Source organism: Cryptomeria japonica, chromosome 2 (genome assembly GCF_030272615.1).
Source record: "Cryptomeria japonica chromosome 2, Sugi_1.0, whole genome shotgun sequence".
In the NCBI taxonomy this organism is placed as follows: domain Eukaryota; kingdom Viridiplantae; phylum Streptophyta; class Pinopsida; order Cupressales; family Cupressaceae; genus Cryptomeria; species Cryptomeria japonica.
This window is the reverse complement of record NC_081406.1, coordinates 660,157,320-660,171,666: the sequence shown is the minus strand read 5'-3', so window position 1 is coordinate 660,171,666 and position 14,347 is coordinate 660,157,320.

Here is a 14,347-nt window from a genome sequence, read left to right as displayed (position 1 = left end):
AATTTCATTACTGTATTTTGGAGCATACCTGTATTGGTCTCCGTTATTTTCCAAAAAAAATGATTTGCACATGTATATGTCCATATAAATCTTTTTGTCCCGTTGTTTGAAAATTTATTTTATACAATATTTTCTGTTGTGCTCTTAGTCCAATGAACTGTATTAGCTTTCCAAATACATAATTGCATTTTAAAGATTGCCTAAAATTATCTGCATTATTTTCAGAAACATTTTCATGCACGTATATCTACATAATTTATATAGTCAGTTCAATCTGCAATTTTGTTTCAACTTGGATGGGTTCTCTTCAATGTTTAATTATCTTATTTCAACAAGCAATTCAACTCAATATTAATAGCATTGGAAATATACATAATATAGATTTCAAAATAAGTATTTCAAATTTTAAATTTAATTATTGTATTTTCGACAATACCTGTATTGATTTGCATTCTTTTCCAAAACAAATAGATTTGCACATGTATATGTCCATATAAATCTTTTTGTCCCGTTGTTTGAAAATTTGTTTTATACAATATTTTCTGTTGTGTTGTCAGACAAATAAAATATGTATTGCCTTTTTAAATACATTATTGCATTTTAAAGAGTGCCTACAATTATCTGCATTATTTTCAAAAACATTTTTAGGCATGTATATCTACATAATTTTTATAGTCTGTTCAATCTGCAATTTTGTTTCAAAATGGATGGATCCTCTTTAATGAAGTGTGACCTTTTTGTGGAGAGGAGGATTGTGCTCCATCTTGTTATGGCCTAGGCTTAGGTTGCTTTTGGTTCTTGCCTTTTCCTTGATTTCTTTGATTCCCTTTATTAGCCACCAATGCTTGTGACTTTAAAGATTTGAGAATCCCTATCTTGGTCAACTTAGATTGCTCAAGTATCAACATCTCAGTGATTGCATCAAAGGATGGTGGAGTGTAGGAGGCACCTTGAGCCAATCGATGGGTGTGAAAGCTAGAGACAAAGGCTGCATACTCTGATGGAAGCTTGTCCAACAAGTTGCAAACTAATTGAACATCCTTTTTGTCAATGCCACAATCCTTAAGCTTTGCTTTTAACTCATTTGCTTTTGTGACAAAATCTTAGATTGTATCAAAATCCTTGGGATCCAATGTTGTGAGTTCACTATCAAGCTTGTAGCCCTTAATCTCATCAACTTGACCATACAATTTGTCATAAATATCCCAAGCCTCTTTAATTGTTGTACACTTCTCAATGTGAAAAATGAGGTCATCTGATACATACTTTCTCAATGTTCCAAGTGCCATATAATTTTAGTGATCCATTCAACTTGAGCATTAGGATCAACCTTAGGATCAGGTGGTCGACAATCTTTCCTTTCTTGTGTCAGCCTCTCTTCCCCACCTTCTCTTACCTTTTCCCTTTCCAGTTTTAGTAACATGTAAGTGGTTGGGAAGAACAACCAATGTGAACTCTCACTCTAACCAAGGGGTTGGGAAGAGTGAGAGAAGCCTTCTTAGGCAAGGATTAGGGACTTAGTGAGTTAATCACCCACTCTCCATTGTTGGAGATTATGCAATTTTGAGAAGAATAGTTGTAGGATAGAATTTTTGGCTAAGTCTTGGAGAAAAGATTGTGTGGATTTGGGCTGCTCATCCTCAACTAGATCTAGCAAAACCTTTGGGTAGATTGAAGGTTGGTTCTACTCTCTTTTGTTTATGTTGCATATGTATGTTTGAAGAAATGCTTGTATGAAAGAGTTGTTTATTTGTATTTTTACTTTTTGAAAGAATATGTGGCATTTCCCTTCTTTTCTTTTATGTTTTTTTTTTCTTGTATTGGGAGTATCCAAGGCCTTCTACTCTCGGGAGAGTAGGATGGTCTTGGGGTGGAAGGAGTTTGACAGCCTTGGGTGAGAGGCTCTCATTATGAGAGTGATCTCAAGGGTGTGTTTTTTTTTTGTGACCCTTGCTGCATAGCCTTGTTTATGCATTTGGGGGTCATAAGGAGAGAAGTTAGGGCTTGTATACCTTTGGGGGGCATAAGGATGTGGGGTATGGACTTATGTTGTATTTGGTGGCCATGAGGTGGCTCGTGATGTTCCATGCTTGCAGTCTCCCCAATGGTATTTGGTCCACTTCCACCCTTGTGAAAATCATCACATTTTGTGGTGAAGTGTAGCCTTGGTTGGGAAAGTGTTTGTTGTGTGTTTATCCCTTGCTAGTTGTGTTTGGATGTGTGTAACCTGTCTAGTGCTTGGTTCTCCAAGCTCGGGGGTGGCTTCTAGTATGCCTAGGCTGGGAGGTGAGCATTCCATGGTCAAGCCTTATGTTTTATTTGTAGGTTGCTTGGGAAGAAAAAGCAAAAGAAAGCTAGGAGTTGCTATTTTTTTTTAATTTGAATTGCAAAAAGTTTAGGAAAGGGAATATTGTATTTTATTTACAGCAATGTAAAAAGGAAAGTTATATGTTGTATTTATTTCAAGAAAGAAAAAGATAGAAGAAATGTACTCATTTTTATTTCAAGTCCTCATTTAATGAAAATGAGAGACTAGTTGGGTATCACACCCTTTTGTAATGTTTGGCTACTATGTATTCTATATGCTCTTAAAAAAATGTATTTTCTTATTAAGTATTTTTCTTGCAAAAAAAAAAAAGAAACGTTATGTATAGCTTAAGTTCCTATAGTTGTTGGAATAATATATTTGTTGCTTTCTTACTATTTGAAATAAAAGTTCATTTTATTCCATCATGCAAAATGAAATTTATGGGATACAAATACAAGTTATGGTTAAATAGGTTTAATATGTCTATCCCTAAATGGAATTTAAAAAATTTTCTAGGCTAATATAGTTGCTGTTAAAATTTATTACATTCTGTCATTTTATTTATTGCAGAAATTAAAACTGAAAGTAATAGCCTATTTCTAAAGTTAGCATCTAGACTTAGTAAAAGAAAGAAATACATTAGAGCTTGTTGTTAGTGTTTATTTAAAAATATATATATACAGAATGCTTAAAACAATGAAAATATAGTATTTCCCACTTTGCTAGGTTTAATGTGCTAGAAAATAATTAGTTTATGATTTGTATAAAAAAGGAAATAAGGACAGAATTTAAAGCACACATATTAACATACTAGAAAATGAATATTGTACCTAAAATTAGGCTGTAAATAAATTTATTAATTTCTGCATGTTATAAAGAGATTTAAAAAAAAAAAAAAAAAAGTAGGTTGCTCAAGTGTGTGTGTGTGTGTGTGTGTGTGTGTGTATGTATATGTATATGTAATCTTTTATATATATATATATAAAAGATTACATATTCCATTTAAAATTATCCTCAGTTTGTGAAACTTATTTCCTTTGATTAAATTTTAACCACAGAAGAAAAATACATACATATATATATATATATATATATAGATAGTATATTAAATAAATTAAAAAAAAAGAAAATATATAAAAAAAATATTGTAAAAGGATTTTTTTTTTAAATATATTTTTTGGAAGCCCCGACTTCATACCTGCCAGGCGGCCAACCCTAGCTATGGGCGGCGACCCCCAGCAATGGCCACAACTGCTCCTGTGGGCCGCAACCCATAGACGGGGAGGCTTCGACCTTCCTCGGTGGGCGGCGCCCCGTAGTGGCGGCGGCAGCCGAGTTGTGGGCCGTGACCCACAGCGGCGGCCAAGGCTGCCACTGTGGGCCGTGAACCACAGTCACAGCTGCGGCCGTCCCTGCGGGGAGCCCCCGTGAGCAACTCTCCGCCGCCCCCTGTGTAATACCCCGCACCTCCCTGCAATAAAACAAAAGAAAACCTTTGTAGCCATGGTTGATCGCCCCCACCATTACATTCGGCCCCCTGCGTCAAACATGAAACCCTAACCCATTTCGGGTTAGGGTAGATAAGTAGTTAGAAGAAATATAAAAGGATGAGATAGTTTATAGTTTGAAATTAGGTTATCACTCCTTATCTTATTTTATTATTTCCTTGTGGGAAATAAAAAGGGGGAAAATACCTTATTCGAATTTTGAATAGGGTATCCCCATAAACTATAAGATTATATCGCTTTACAAAACTCACTATCTCTTATATATATATATATGTGTGTGTGTGTGTGTGTGTGTGTGTGTGTGTGTGTGTGTGTGTGTGTAAACATATATATTAGATTCAGAAATTAAAACCTTAGTTGGTTCTACTCTTCAATAGTGAACTGCAACTTTAATTGAGTAGAGATTTATAAGGATTTGATTTAAAAGCTAATTTTTTTTAGAATCTTTTTTTTTGGGCTTAAATTTTATGGGAAAATAATCATAAATACATTTGCAATATTTAGCCCTAGGAGTTAAATTATTTTGACCAACATTAAATAGCTTTATAACGCTATTTACAATATGGGTTAAATTGACCCTTTAGTCAAATTTTGGACAAATTATAATTATTGTTAAAATAAATAATAGGTTTTATTAATCTAAGTGCTAGGGCTAATTAATTCAGTTCCTAGGCAATTAAAAGATTATTTGAGATTAATAATATCTCTTGCAAATTAATTTAGAGATTTTTGTTTAAACGAAATTATTATTTATTATTTGATGAGAAATAATAATTCTTTTGGGAGATTTACCTTTCCGCATTTAATTTAGATTATCTCGCTTATTGATCTAGTGTTTAGATTTATCTTAGTTGAAAAGAAATCAAACGTAGTTAAGACAAGACTTAGTTTATGCATCTTTAATTTAGCATATTAGTATATTAGGAAGTTTAAAAAAAAAAATTGTTTCGTTTGTGCCCAAAAGTTTGGGCATGACATTGTTATTGTTCCATTTATACAATGAATGAGTCCTTTTTCCATTAGTTTACTCCATGCCTTAATCTTCCATGATGCATAATTATGTGGAGTTAAAAGTGGAAATATAGGAGAGCCCATAGCACAAAAATGAAAAAACACAAGATAGAGAGAGGCACAATCACACAAGACACCCCCCAAATTACTCAATCAAAGAACCCCCCCCCAAAAAAAAATAAAAATAAAAATAAAAAATAAAAAATGATGATTTGACACTTTATACTTAGTGTGTGTACAATGGCCACTTACAAAACAAGGCAAGGTTGGCTTCTGATTTCAAGTTTACAACTACTTTAGATAGGCTATAAGAGATCCCAAAAAATACTGCAAGTGATCTAAAATGAAATCCAAGAAAAATACAAGTACCAAATAGGCCAAAAATGACCAAATATTGAAAGTACAATTTATACTCAAAATCACTACAAACTAAAGATAAATTATGAAAGTAGACAAAAAATCATGCACTTTCAAAAAAACGACACCTGAAAAGGAGGTCCTATGACTCCCAACGAAGGCTCTGAAGTTCTAAAATTGAGGATTAGACAAGTACAGTCATGCAAAACTGCAAATTGTGAAAAATATATCCATCAAAATCCTAAAATTCCTCTACCACTGCGAACCCAAATAAAAAAAAATTGCACCAAAAAAGGAGTTAAAATGAGCAAGATACGACCTCTTGAAGTTGAAATGCAAAATCAAAAAGCCCAATGAGAGGGGGCTCCAAATTTTCAAAAAAAAGTTGATGTAGTGTTGATGTTAGCATTCGATGGGCTTAAATTTAACGACCATCTGACCATCAAAAAAATATCACCTCCCCTGCTGACATGGCATATGTACCATATAGATAATGACACAGGGCCTATTGTGATTGGTTTCATACAGTACAAAATATAATGCGGATAGCACGGAAGACAAAATTGACAGGTGACGTGGCGGTCTATGTGGTAGGTGACTCTATGTATGTACGCTGAGTGGACAAGTGACTAGTTGTACGGTGTTGAATTGGCGTGTTGATGTGGTTGTACACGTGGCTGCCAATTGGGCAGAACACGTGGCATCGTATGCTAAGGTGGTCGAATTAGACTATGACATGTGTTCATACAGATACTAACTATGCAGTGATGTGGCGGATTATGTGTCACCAATTGGGTGTACCTCCTGTCTGATGTGGCGCAATGAATACGCACCAACTGGGCGATGACTGGACAAAGACATGGCAAACATTGATGAATCTGGAGATGTCACATGTCACTGATTAGTCTGAGTCAATTTTCCACGGGCCAGTGGCCACCTGCCATGTGGTGGACACATAATTGCCAAAAAAGGGTGATGTTGAAGAGGTAGGGAGCGATCAGGGAGGCAAAGTTGAGTGACCGACTAGTGGTGGCATCGAGTGGAGACCATAGCAAGGTAGAGTGATGGATGCTCGACAAAGACTTTGTAGAGTGGACCAGAGTGGTAGACCAAGCGGTGGTGGAAGGAGTGAGTAGGGATATCGAAGAGAAAGAAGTCGACGGGGTTTGTGGGTGATGATAGGGGATGCAGTGAGCAGCAACTGGGAAGGACGAAGAGCGTTGGCCAGGGAAAACTAGTGGTCATTGAAAAAGTACAAGGTTCTGTGGGTACGGTGAGCCCAAACAAAATATAGTGTCGCACAGCCCAAATGGGCAAATTTTTTCCTCCAATGGCCAAAATCTGATTTTCACCCAATATAGGAAAATTTATACTCAAAATTCATGGAAACGATCTCCCAAACTCAATGGTGATATCCAAATTGCTATAAGATGCACCTAAAATGAGTAGATCCAAAAATAAAAGCTCCAAAATCTCTCCAAAAAGACCAATCAGTGAAGCCCTATAAACTTTATACCATGTGAGAATATGTTGAGAATAGCCAAGATCAAGAGCACATTGAATAGCACAAAAGAGAGACAATTATTTGATAAGAATAAAACTGTATTCTAATCAAGATGAAAATACTGATCAATTGGATCATCAAGAGTTACATACAATGTAGATGAACCTTCTTATAAAGGCAAGGCTAAGAGACAAGAGAGCACATAATGATGACATGTGGCTCAATGAGATGCAAGGGTAGGTAGGAGAATGGTATAATATTCCACATGAGGTGGATCACCCACGGAAGGTGGAATTCTCACTCCACAATAAGTGGATATAATAAAGTAACAACAATATAACACCATAAAAGGTGGAAATTCTCCTACATACACACTCCCAATGTATGCACATCTCCCTAAGTGTCTCATATGCAAACTACAATGTGGTGCATGTACCTAAGTAAACTTAAGTAAAGTGTAATTATATCCAAGATGAATAAATAATTGCACCAACAATATGCATTGTTTAAAATTTCAATGGATCCAACCAATGTTGGGCACGCAACTACATATTCCACAGATACTTTAGCCACACTCTTTGCCTTTGTAGATTACGTGCAAAACACTAAAACACCTCACCTTGAATATCAAAAACCCTAGATGCGTATAGGCTGAAATCTCAAATGGAAAACTGCAAATGTAGATAGAGGCAAATCTTTGAATGCCCTCTTCTTCTTTGAATATCCACCTGTAAAGATCTTATATCTTTGAATGTGCTCTTGTTTAAGATTTAAACAAATAATGTATATATGAAAATTACATAGAAAATCAAATCACAATATCCATACACACACACACATACATACATACATACATACATACATATGTATACACATATATACATGTATATACATACATATATATACATGTATACACACACACACACACATCCATATATATATACATACATACATATATACATATATGTATATGTATATGTATATATATATATATATATACATATACATATATGTATGTATATATGTATATACATATACATATACATATATGTATGTATATATGTATATACATATACATATGCATATACATATATACATATATGTATACATATACATATACATATATGTATACATATACATATACATACATATGTACATATGTATATGTATATACATATGTACATATGTATATGTATATACATATGTACATATGTATATATACATACATATATACATACATACATGCATACACACACACACATATATATATACATGTATATGTATGTATATGTATATATACATGCATACATATACATATACATGTATCTGTATGTATGTATATATATGTGTATATATACATACATACATACACATGTATATATACACATACATACACACATATATATGTATATATATGTATATATAATATATATATATATATAGATATACATATATATATATATATGTATGTATATACATATACTTATACATATACATATATATACATATATATGTGTATGTATATGTATATCTACACACACACACACACATATATGTATGTATATACATATGTATGTATATGTATATACATACATATAGATATACATATACATATAAGTATATGTATATATATCGATATACATATGTATATACATACATATACATGTATATGTATGTGTATACATATACATATACATATACATATGCATGTGTGTGTGTATATATATATAATTTACCCCAATTGAATAAATCTAATTTATTTAATTTCCCAACTTGCAACCAAATTAAAATAAAGCAATTTATTTTAATTAATCCTATTATTCCTCATCCACTTGCATTTTCTTACATCTCCCACTTGCATCCTAACCCTCTTCTTAAATTCTTCTAGAACCTATCTAATCCTAATCAATTAGCCTAAACCCTTCAATCATATCCTTTTCCCTAAATTTGAGGATGTCACTTCTCAAATTTGGAGGAAAGTCTTCTAAAGGCATTAAAGCCTTTATCCCTTCAACAAGCTAACTTGTTGAATACCCCCAAATTTGGAAGGACTCTTACAAATTTGTCCTCAAAGTCTTCCAAACCATTAATGGTTAACTAACCCTTAGTGGCATGGTTAGAGACTTTTTGCCTAACTTAACCCTCTTGTAACCTAGGGGTCTCATCAAGCATTCATTGCTTTGACCATGGTTATCTCTTTAACCTTTGCACAAGAGTTTATCCTTTGGGTAAAAGCTTTATCCATTGGATAACCCTAACCTAACCTTAACCCTTACCTCCTAAGGTAACCATGAGGTCTTCTCAAGCATTTAATGCTTCTTTCATCTCCTCTCAAGCAGTCTTATGCTGACAATTGTCACCATTTCATTGGTGAAAATTGTAAACATGGATTGATGACTTTCAATCCCGACCCTTGATTAACTCCTTCAATCTTGACCATCCATTGCCCTATTTTCACTATAAATAGAGCTCTCATTCCTCCATTTTAAGGATCCATGCAAGCTTTTAGTATCTCATTTATGCTCAAATTTATCAATACATCTAGCTTCTCTTTGTAATAGAAATTAATCTAATAAGCATTTTAGAGTATTTCCTTTATCATTAGCTTAGATCATTAACTAGTATATCATGTTAGGATAGTATTGCTACTAACCTTGTCATCTTATAATCTAGTTTACTTCATTTGTAGAATCATGCATAGATAGGATGCATTTCAAGGTAAAATTAATCTCAAGCATCCCTCATTCTTGCATTCGTCATCCCTAAGCCACTTTGCTCAGTGATCTGAGAGCAAAGGCATTGGATTGAGGGACCTTTGTGAGATAGAGAACCATGGAACCTACCTTGGGAAGTTGAGTCATTCTTCATGACTCCATAACTTGCACCAAGAAGTCTCGTAGGTGTGTGAACCAGCTCTTTGAGACCACATTTTCACATTTTAAGTTTCATTGGCCCGCTTTTCCTGCACACATTTTGAGTTTCATTGGCCCGCTTTTCCCGCATACATATACATATACATATACATATATATATATTTATATGTATGTATATATATGTGTGTGTGTGTGTGTGTGTGTGTGTGTGTGTGTGTGTGTGTGTGTGTGTGTGTGTGTGTGTGTGTGTGTGTGTGTGTGTGTGTGTATTTATATTTATATTTATATTTATATGTATATGTATGTATATGTATATATAGATATATATATATGTATATATGTGTGTGTATGTATATAAATGTATATATATATACATATACATATACATACACACACATATATATACATATACATATACATATACATATACATATACATATGTATGTATGTATGTATACATGTACACACACACACATACCCCCTCAAAAAAATGTACTTGGTCAAGGTACGCATCTTTTTGGGTGCCATGCATATAACAATATTTTATTCATCTTCAAATGATGGAGGAGGGTGGAGAACCATTGGAAGGGAATTGAGGTTCTGATGGGGTTTACCTAGCTTGCTCAACACTCCACCTAGTTGGTGTTGCTCAATTCCACCAACTCACCAGACCTAGTTACACTTTAGACCTCCAATTCCTTCTCAATATATTCTAGGGATTGATTCTTGACCTTTCTAAGGTGTTTGTTTTAGGTGTTTTGGTTAGGAACCCTATCAATTCACTGTGCTACTCAGGTGCTCAATTCTGGCCTCTTGGCCTCAACTTGTCAAAATGACCTCTTGCTATTGTGACATGATGTAGAGGTGTAGAGAGGTCTTCTAACATGTTTTTAGTGCACTTGGAGTCCATTAGTGGTTTTCCACCTTGAGGTTTCTTACCGATTTCACAATCTTGCCTGGAAAAGGGCTACAAGGAATGAGCCCCAATTAGGCCTCAAAAATTGGTTTTCTAGGGCTTGAGGGAAAATGACTCAAAGGACCCCCAAATAAGTTTGAATTTTATTCAATGATACACCTATCCCTAAAGGATTTTTGTGGTTTTAGGCCTTGGTCTAACCGTACAATGTATGAACCCCAAAATGAGGGTTTGAAGGGTTTAGAAGGCTTTTAACTGGAAATGAATGAACAAATTGGGGTTTTGATGTCAAATGGATTTTTCAAGGCTCCTCCTTGCATAGAAAAGTCTGAACCAACCCAATGGACCCCTCCAAACTCTGAAATGGTGATTTTTGCACTCACCCCTGCACTTTACTTCACGTTTTCACCTCTTTTCCTCTAGTCGGGTTGCTCCTGGACTTGCCTAGAATGAGGTGACAATCATGCTTAAACACTTCTCCAACATTTGAAACTGCATATGTATAATGTAAAAGAGGTTTCCAACCATGTCCCAACAAGCCGTGATGGCAGCATGTGTAGGACTCATGGGGCAACCATATTTACAAGAAAATTGCTATTTACAAGTCAAAACTGGCTGTTTACAAACTTGAACAAGAAAAAACCTATGTACAGTATTTACAAAGATCTAAAATGAACCAACAGTACAAAAACACACAAGAGTAACTCAATCCATTGCTGGATCAATGGATTCAATCTATATTCTATTGCAAAATTGAGTAAAACAAGCCAAAATGATGCCAACAAGACTGAAAATGAGTAGTTTCAGTTGTTGAACTTACAAAACACACTTCACCAACCTTGGTAAATTTGAAAGAGAGGTTATATATAGGTTTCTCATGTGTGAAGTCCTCCTAGGGTGTTAAACAATCCCTAACTCCAACGCTAACCAATTCAAGACAAAAGTTGTCATGACAACTTTTTGCAACTTTGCAACTTTTGCACTTTTGGTCTCTCCAACTTATAAGACCTATTCCAAATCATCATAAATGAATTTTGAAACATGTCTAAGACCTATTTAACCCTCCCTAATTCTCATGCCAAGTTTTGACACTTTTGACCATCAAAAAGGTCAATTGGCTACTCAAACTTACTATGTACACAAAAAAATATGCAAACCTAAGTAGAATGAACACAACCTAGGCCTACATTGACACAAAATGATAACTCTTGGACCCTCCTGGAGTCCTTATTCATCAATAACTTGGCTAGGGTCAGTACAAGCCAAAATTGTAAAACTAAATTGCCTAAGTCCTAGGTGCTCCTGCACCATTCTCCCAAACAAAAGAAGATTATGTCACCTCTTTGGGAATCAGATTCTGATCAATTCCAAGCTTCTAAAACTCTATTTCTATCCCCATGTATCTTCAACATCATCCATACCCTACCATTTGATTAAGTGCTCCCAATAGACTTGATGCCTTGTCTTCTTAGCAATCCTTGTACTCAACACCTTCTCGGCCTTTGGATTTGGTTTGGCTGGTAACTAAAGGTTGTTCACATCAACTGAAACCTCTGAGTGACTGCAATATGAACCTTGAAATGGTCACTTGTATGCAACTAAGTCTTCTATATTAAAAACCGATGACAAGCCTATGTCACTAGGTAGATCCACCTTGTATGCATTTTCTCCATACTTGGATAGAATGGCAAATGGACCTATCCTTCTCATTTTTAACTTGTTAGGCACTCCTTTCTATAGCCTTGCTTTGTTGAGGTGCACCATGACAAGATCTCCCACTTGAAATTGGAGGCTCTTCCTCTTTTCATCAACTTTTTGCTTGAGCTTGCTTGTATTCTCCTTCAATGCTTGTCTAACTGAATCATGGACTTCCTTCATTGATTAAGCAAAGTCCTCTGCATATCCACTTCTTGTTGTTGCACTTCCTAAGTCTCTCAATTCCAAAATGCCTTTGGGGTGCACACCATAGACCACTTCAAAAGGGCTCTTGTCGGTAGTCCTATTCATGGTGTCATTGTATGCATATTCACCTTGTGAGAGTACTTGATCCTATGTTTGTCCTTATTCCTTAGTAAGGCACCTTAACAACTTTCCCAAGCTCCTATTCACCACTTCGTTCTGCCCATCTATTTGATGATGGTAGGCTGATCCAAAAGAGAGGTTGGTGCCAAGCTTCTGCCATAGTGTCTTCCAAAAATGACTCATAAACTTTGAGTTCCTATCTGAAACAATGCTCATGGGTAAACCATGTATCCTCACTACCTCTTTGAAGAACAATTGAGCAATTTGGCATGCATCATGAGTAGTCTTGCAAGGCACAGAGTGAGGCATTTTGCTAAACCTGTCCACAATGACATAAATGCTATCATATCCCTGCTTTGTCCTTGGTAAACCTACTACAAAGTCCATGATAATGCATTCCCAAGGTCTATTTGGTATGGGAAGAGGTTGGTATAAACCAACATTTGTATAAGTACCTTTGGCCCTTTGCCAAACTATGCAAGTCTCCACATACTTCTTCACATCTTGATTCATCCTTGGCCAAAAATAGTATCTTTGAACCAACTCTTGAGTCTTATTGAATCCAAAATGTCCACTAAGGCTGCCATTATGCTTCTCTTGAATAAGATTTTCTCTCATTGAGCCTCTAGGCACACAAAGCTGCCCACCCTTGAACAATAGTTCATTTTGCAAGGTAAAATCAGAATATTCACTATGGAAGTGATTTTGGTACTCCTTACACACCTTGTAAGCACTCGAGAAGTCTTCATCCTCTGGGTACAAGTCTCTAAAACTGTCCACACCTATGCTTCTCAATTGGATTTCTTGGACTGTCAAAAGTCTTCTACTCAATGCATCAACTACCTAGTTTAGCTGCCCTTTCTTATGCTTAATGGTGAATGTATAGGCCTACATATAATCCACCCATTTCATGTGTTTGTGACTGAGTTTATCTTGTGAATTTAGAAAACTCAATGCTTGGTTGTCCATATAGACTACAAATTCTTTAGGGAGAAGGTAGTGTCTCCATTTCCTCAATGCCTACACTAAAGCATACAACTCAATATCATATGAAGAGTATTTCTTCTTGGCATCACTTAGATTCTCCCTATGGAAAGCTACTGGTATTTCTTCTTGGCTTAGGACAACACCTATTGCAACATTGCTTGCATCACATTCTACAATTAAAAGTTTCTCAAAACTAGGCAACACTAGTACCGGTTGGGTAGCTATCTTCTCCTTTAAGGTTTCAAAACCTTTGTTTGCTGCTTCACCCCACTGAAACTTTGCCTTTACTCCACCCCTAATGGTGTCTAGAATTGGTGCACATATTGCATTGAACTACCTAATGAACTTCCTGTAGTACTGAGCTAGTCCATGGAAGCTTCTCACCTCTGTTGTTGTCTTAGGAGTAGGCCAATTTACAATAGCTTCAACTTTTCTTGGATCCATCTTGAGGTTTCCTTGAGACAACACAAACCCAAGGTAAACCAACTCCTGCTTGACAAACTCACACTTATCCAAATTCATGGTTAGCTTTTCATCATACAATTTTTGTAATACATCTTGCAAATGATTAATGTGTTCTGCCCTATCTTTACTAAAAATGAGAATATCATCAAGATATACTACCACAAATTTACCTATGAAGTCCTTCATCACCTCATTCATGAGTCTCATGAAGGTGCTTGGAGCATTGGATAAGTCAAATGGCATTACAAGCCACTCATAAAGACCCTTAGTAGTCTTGAATGTGGTTTTCCATTCATCACCCTCCTTAATCCTAATTTGATGATAGCCACTCTTAAGGTCAATCTTGGTAAAGTACTTGGCTTCGCCTAAACAATCCATTAGGTCTTCTATTCTAGG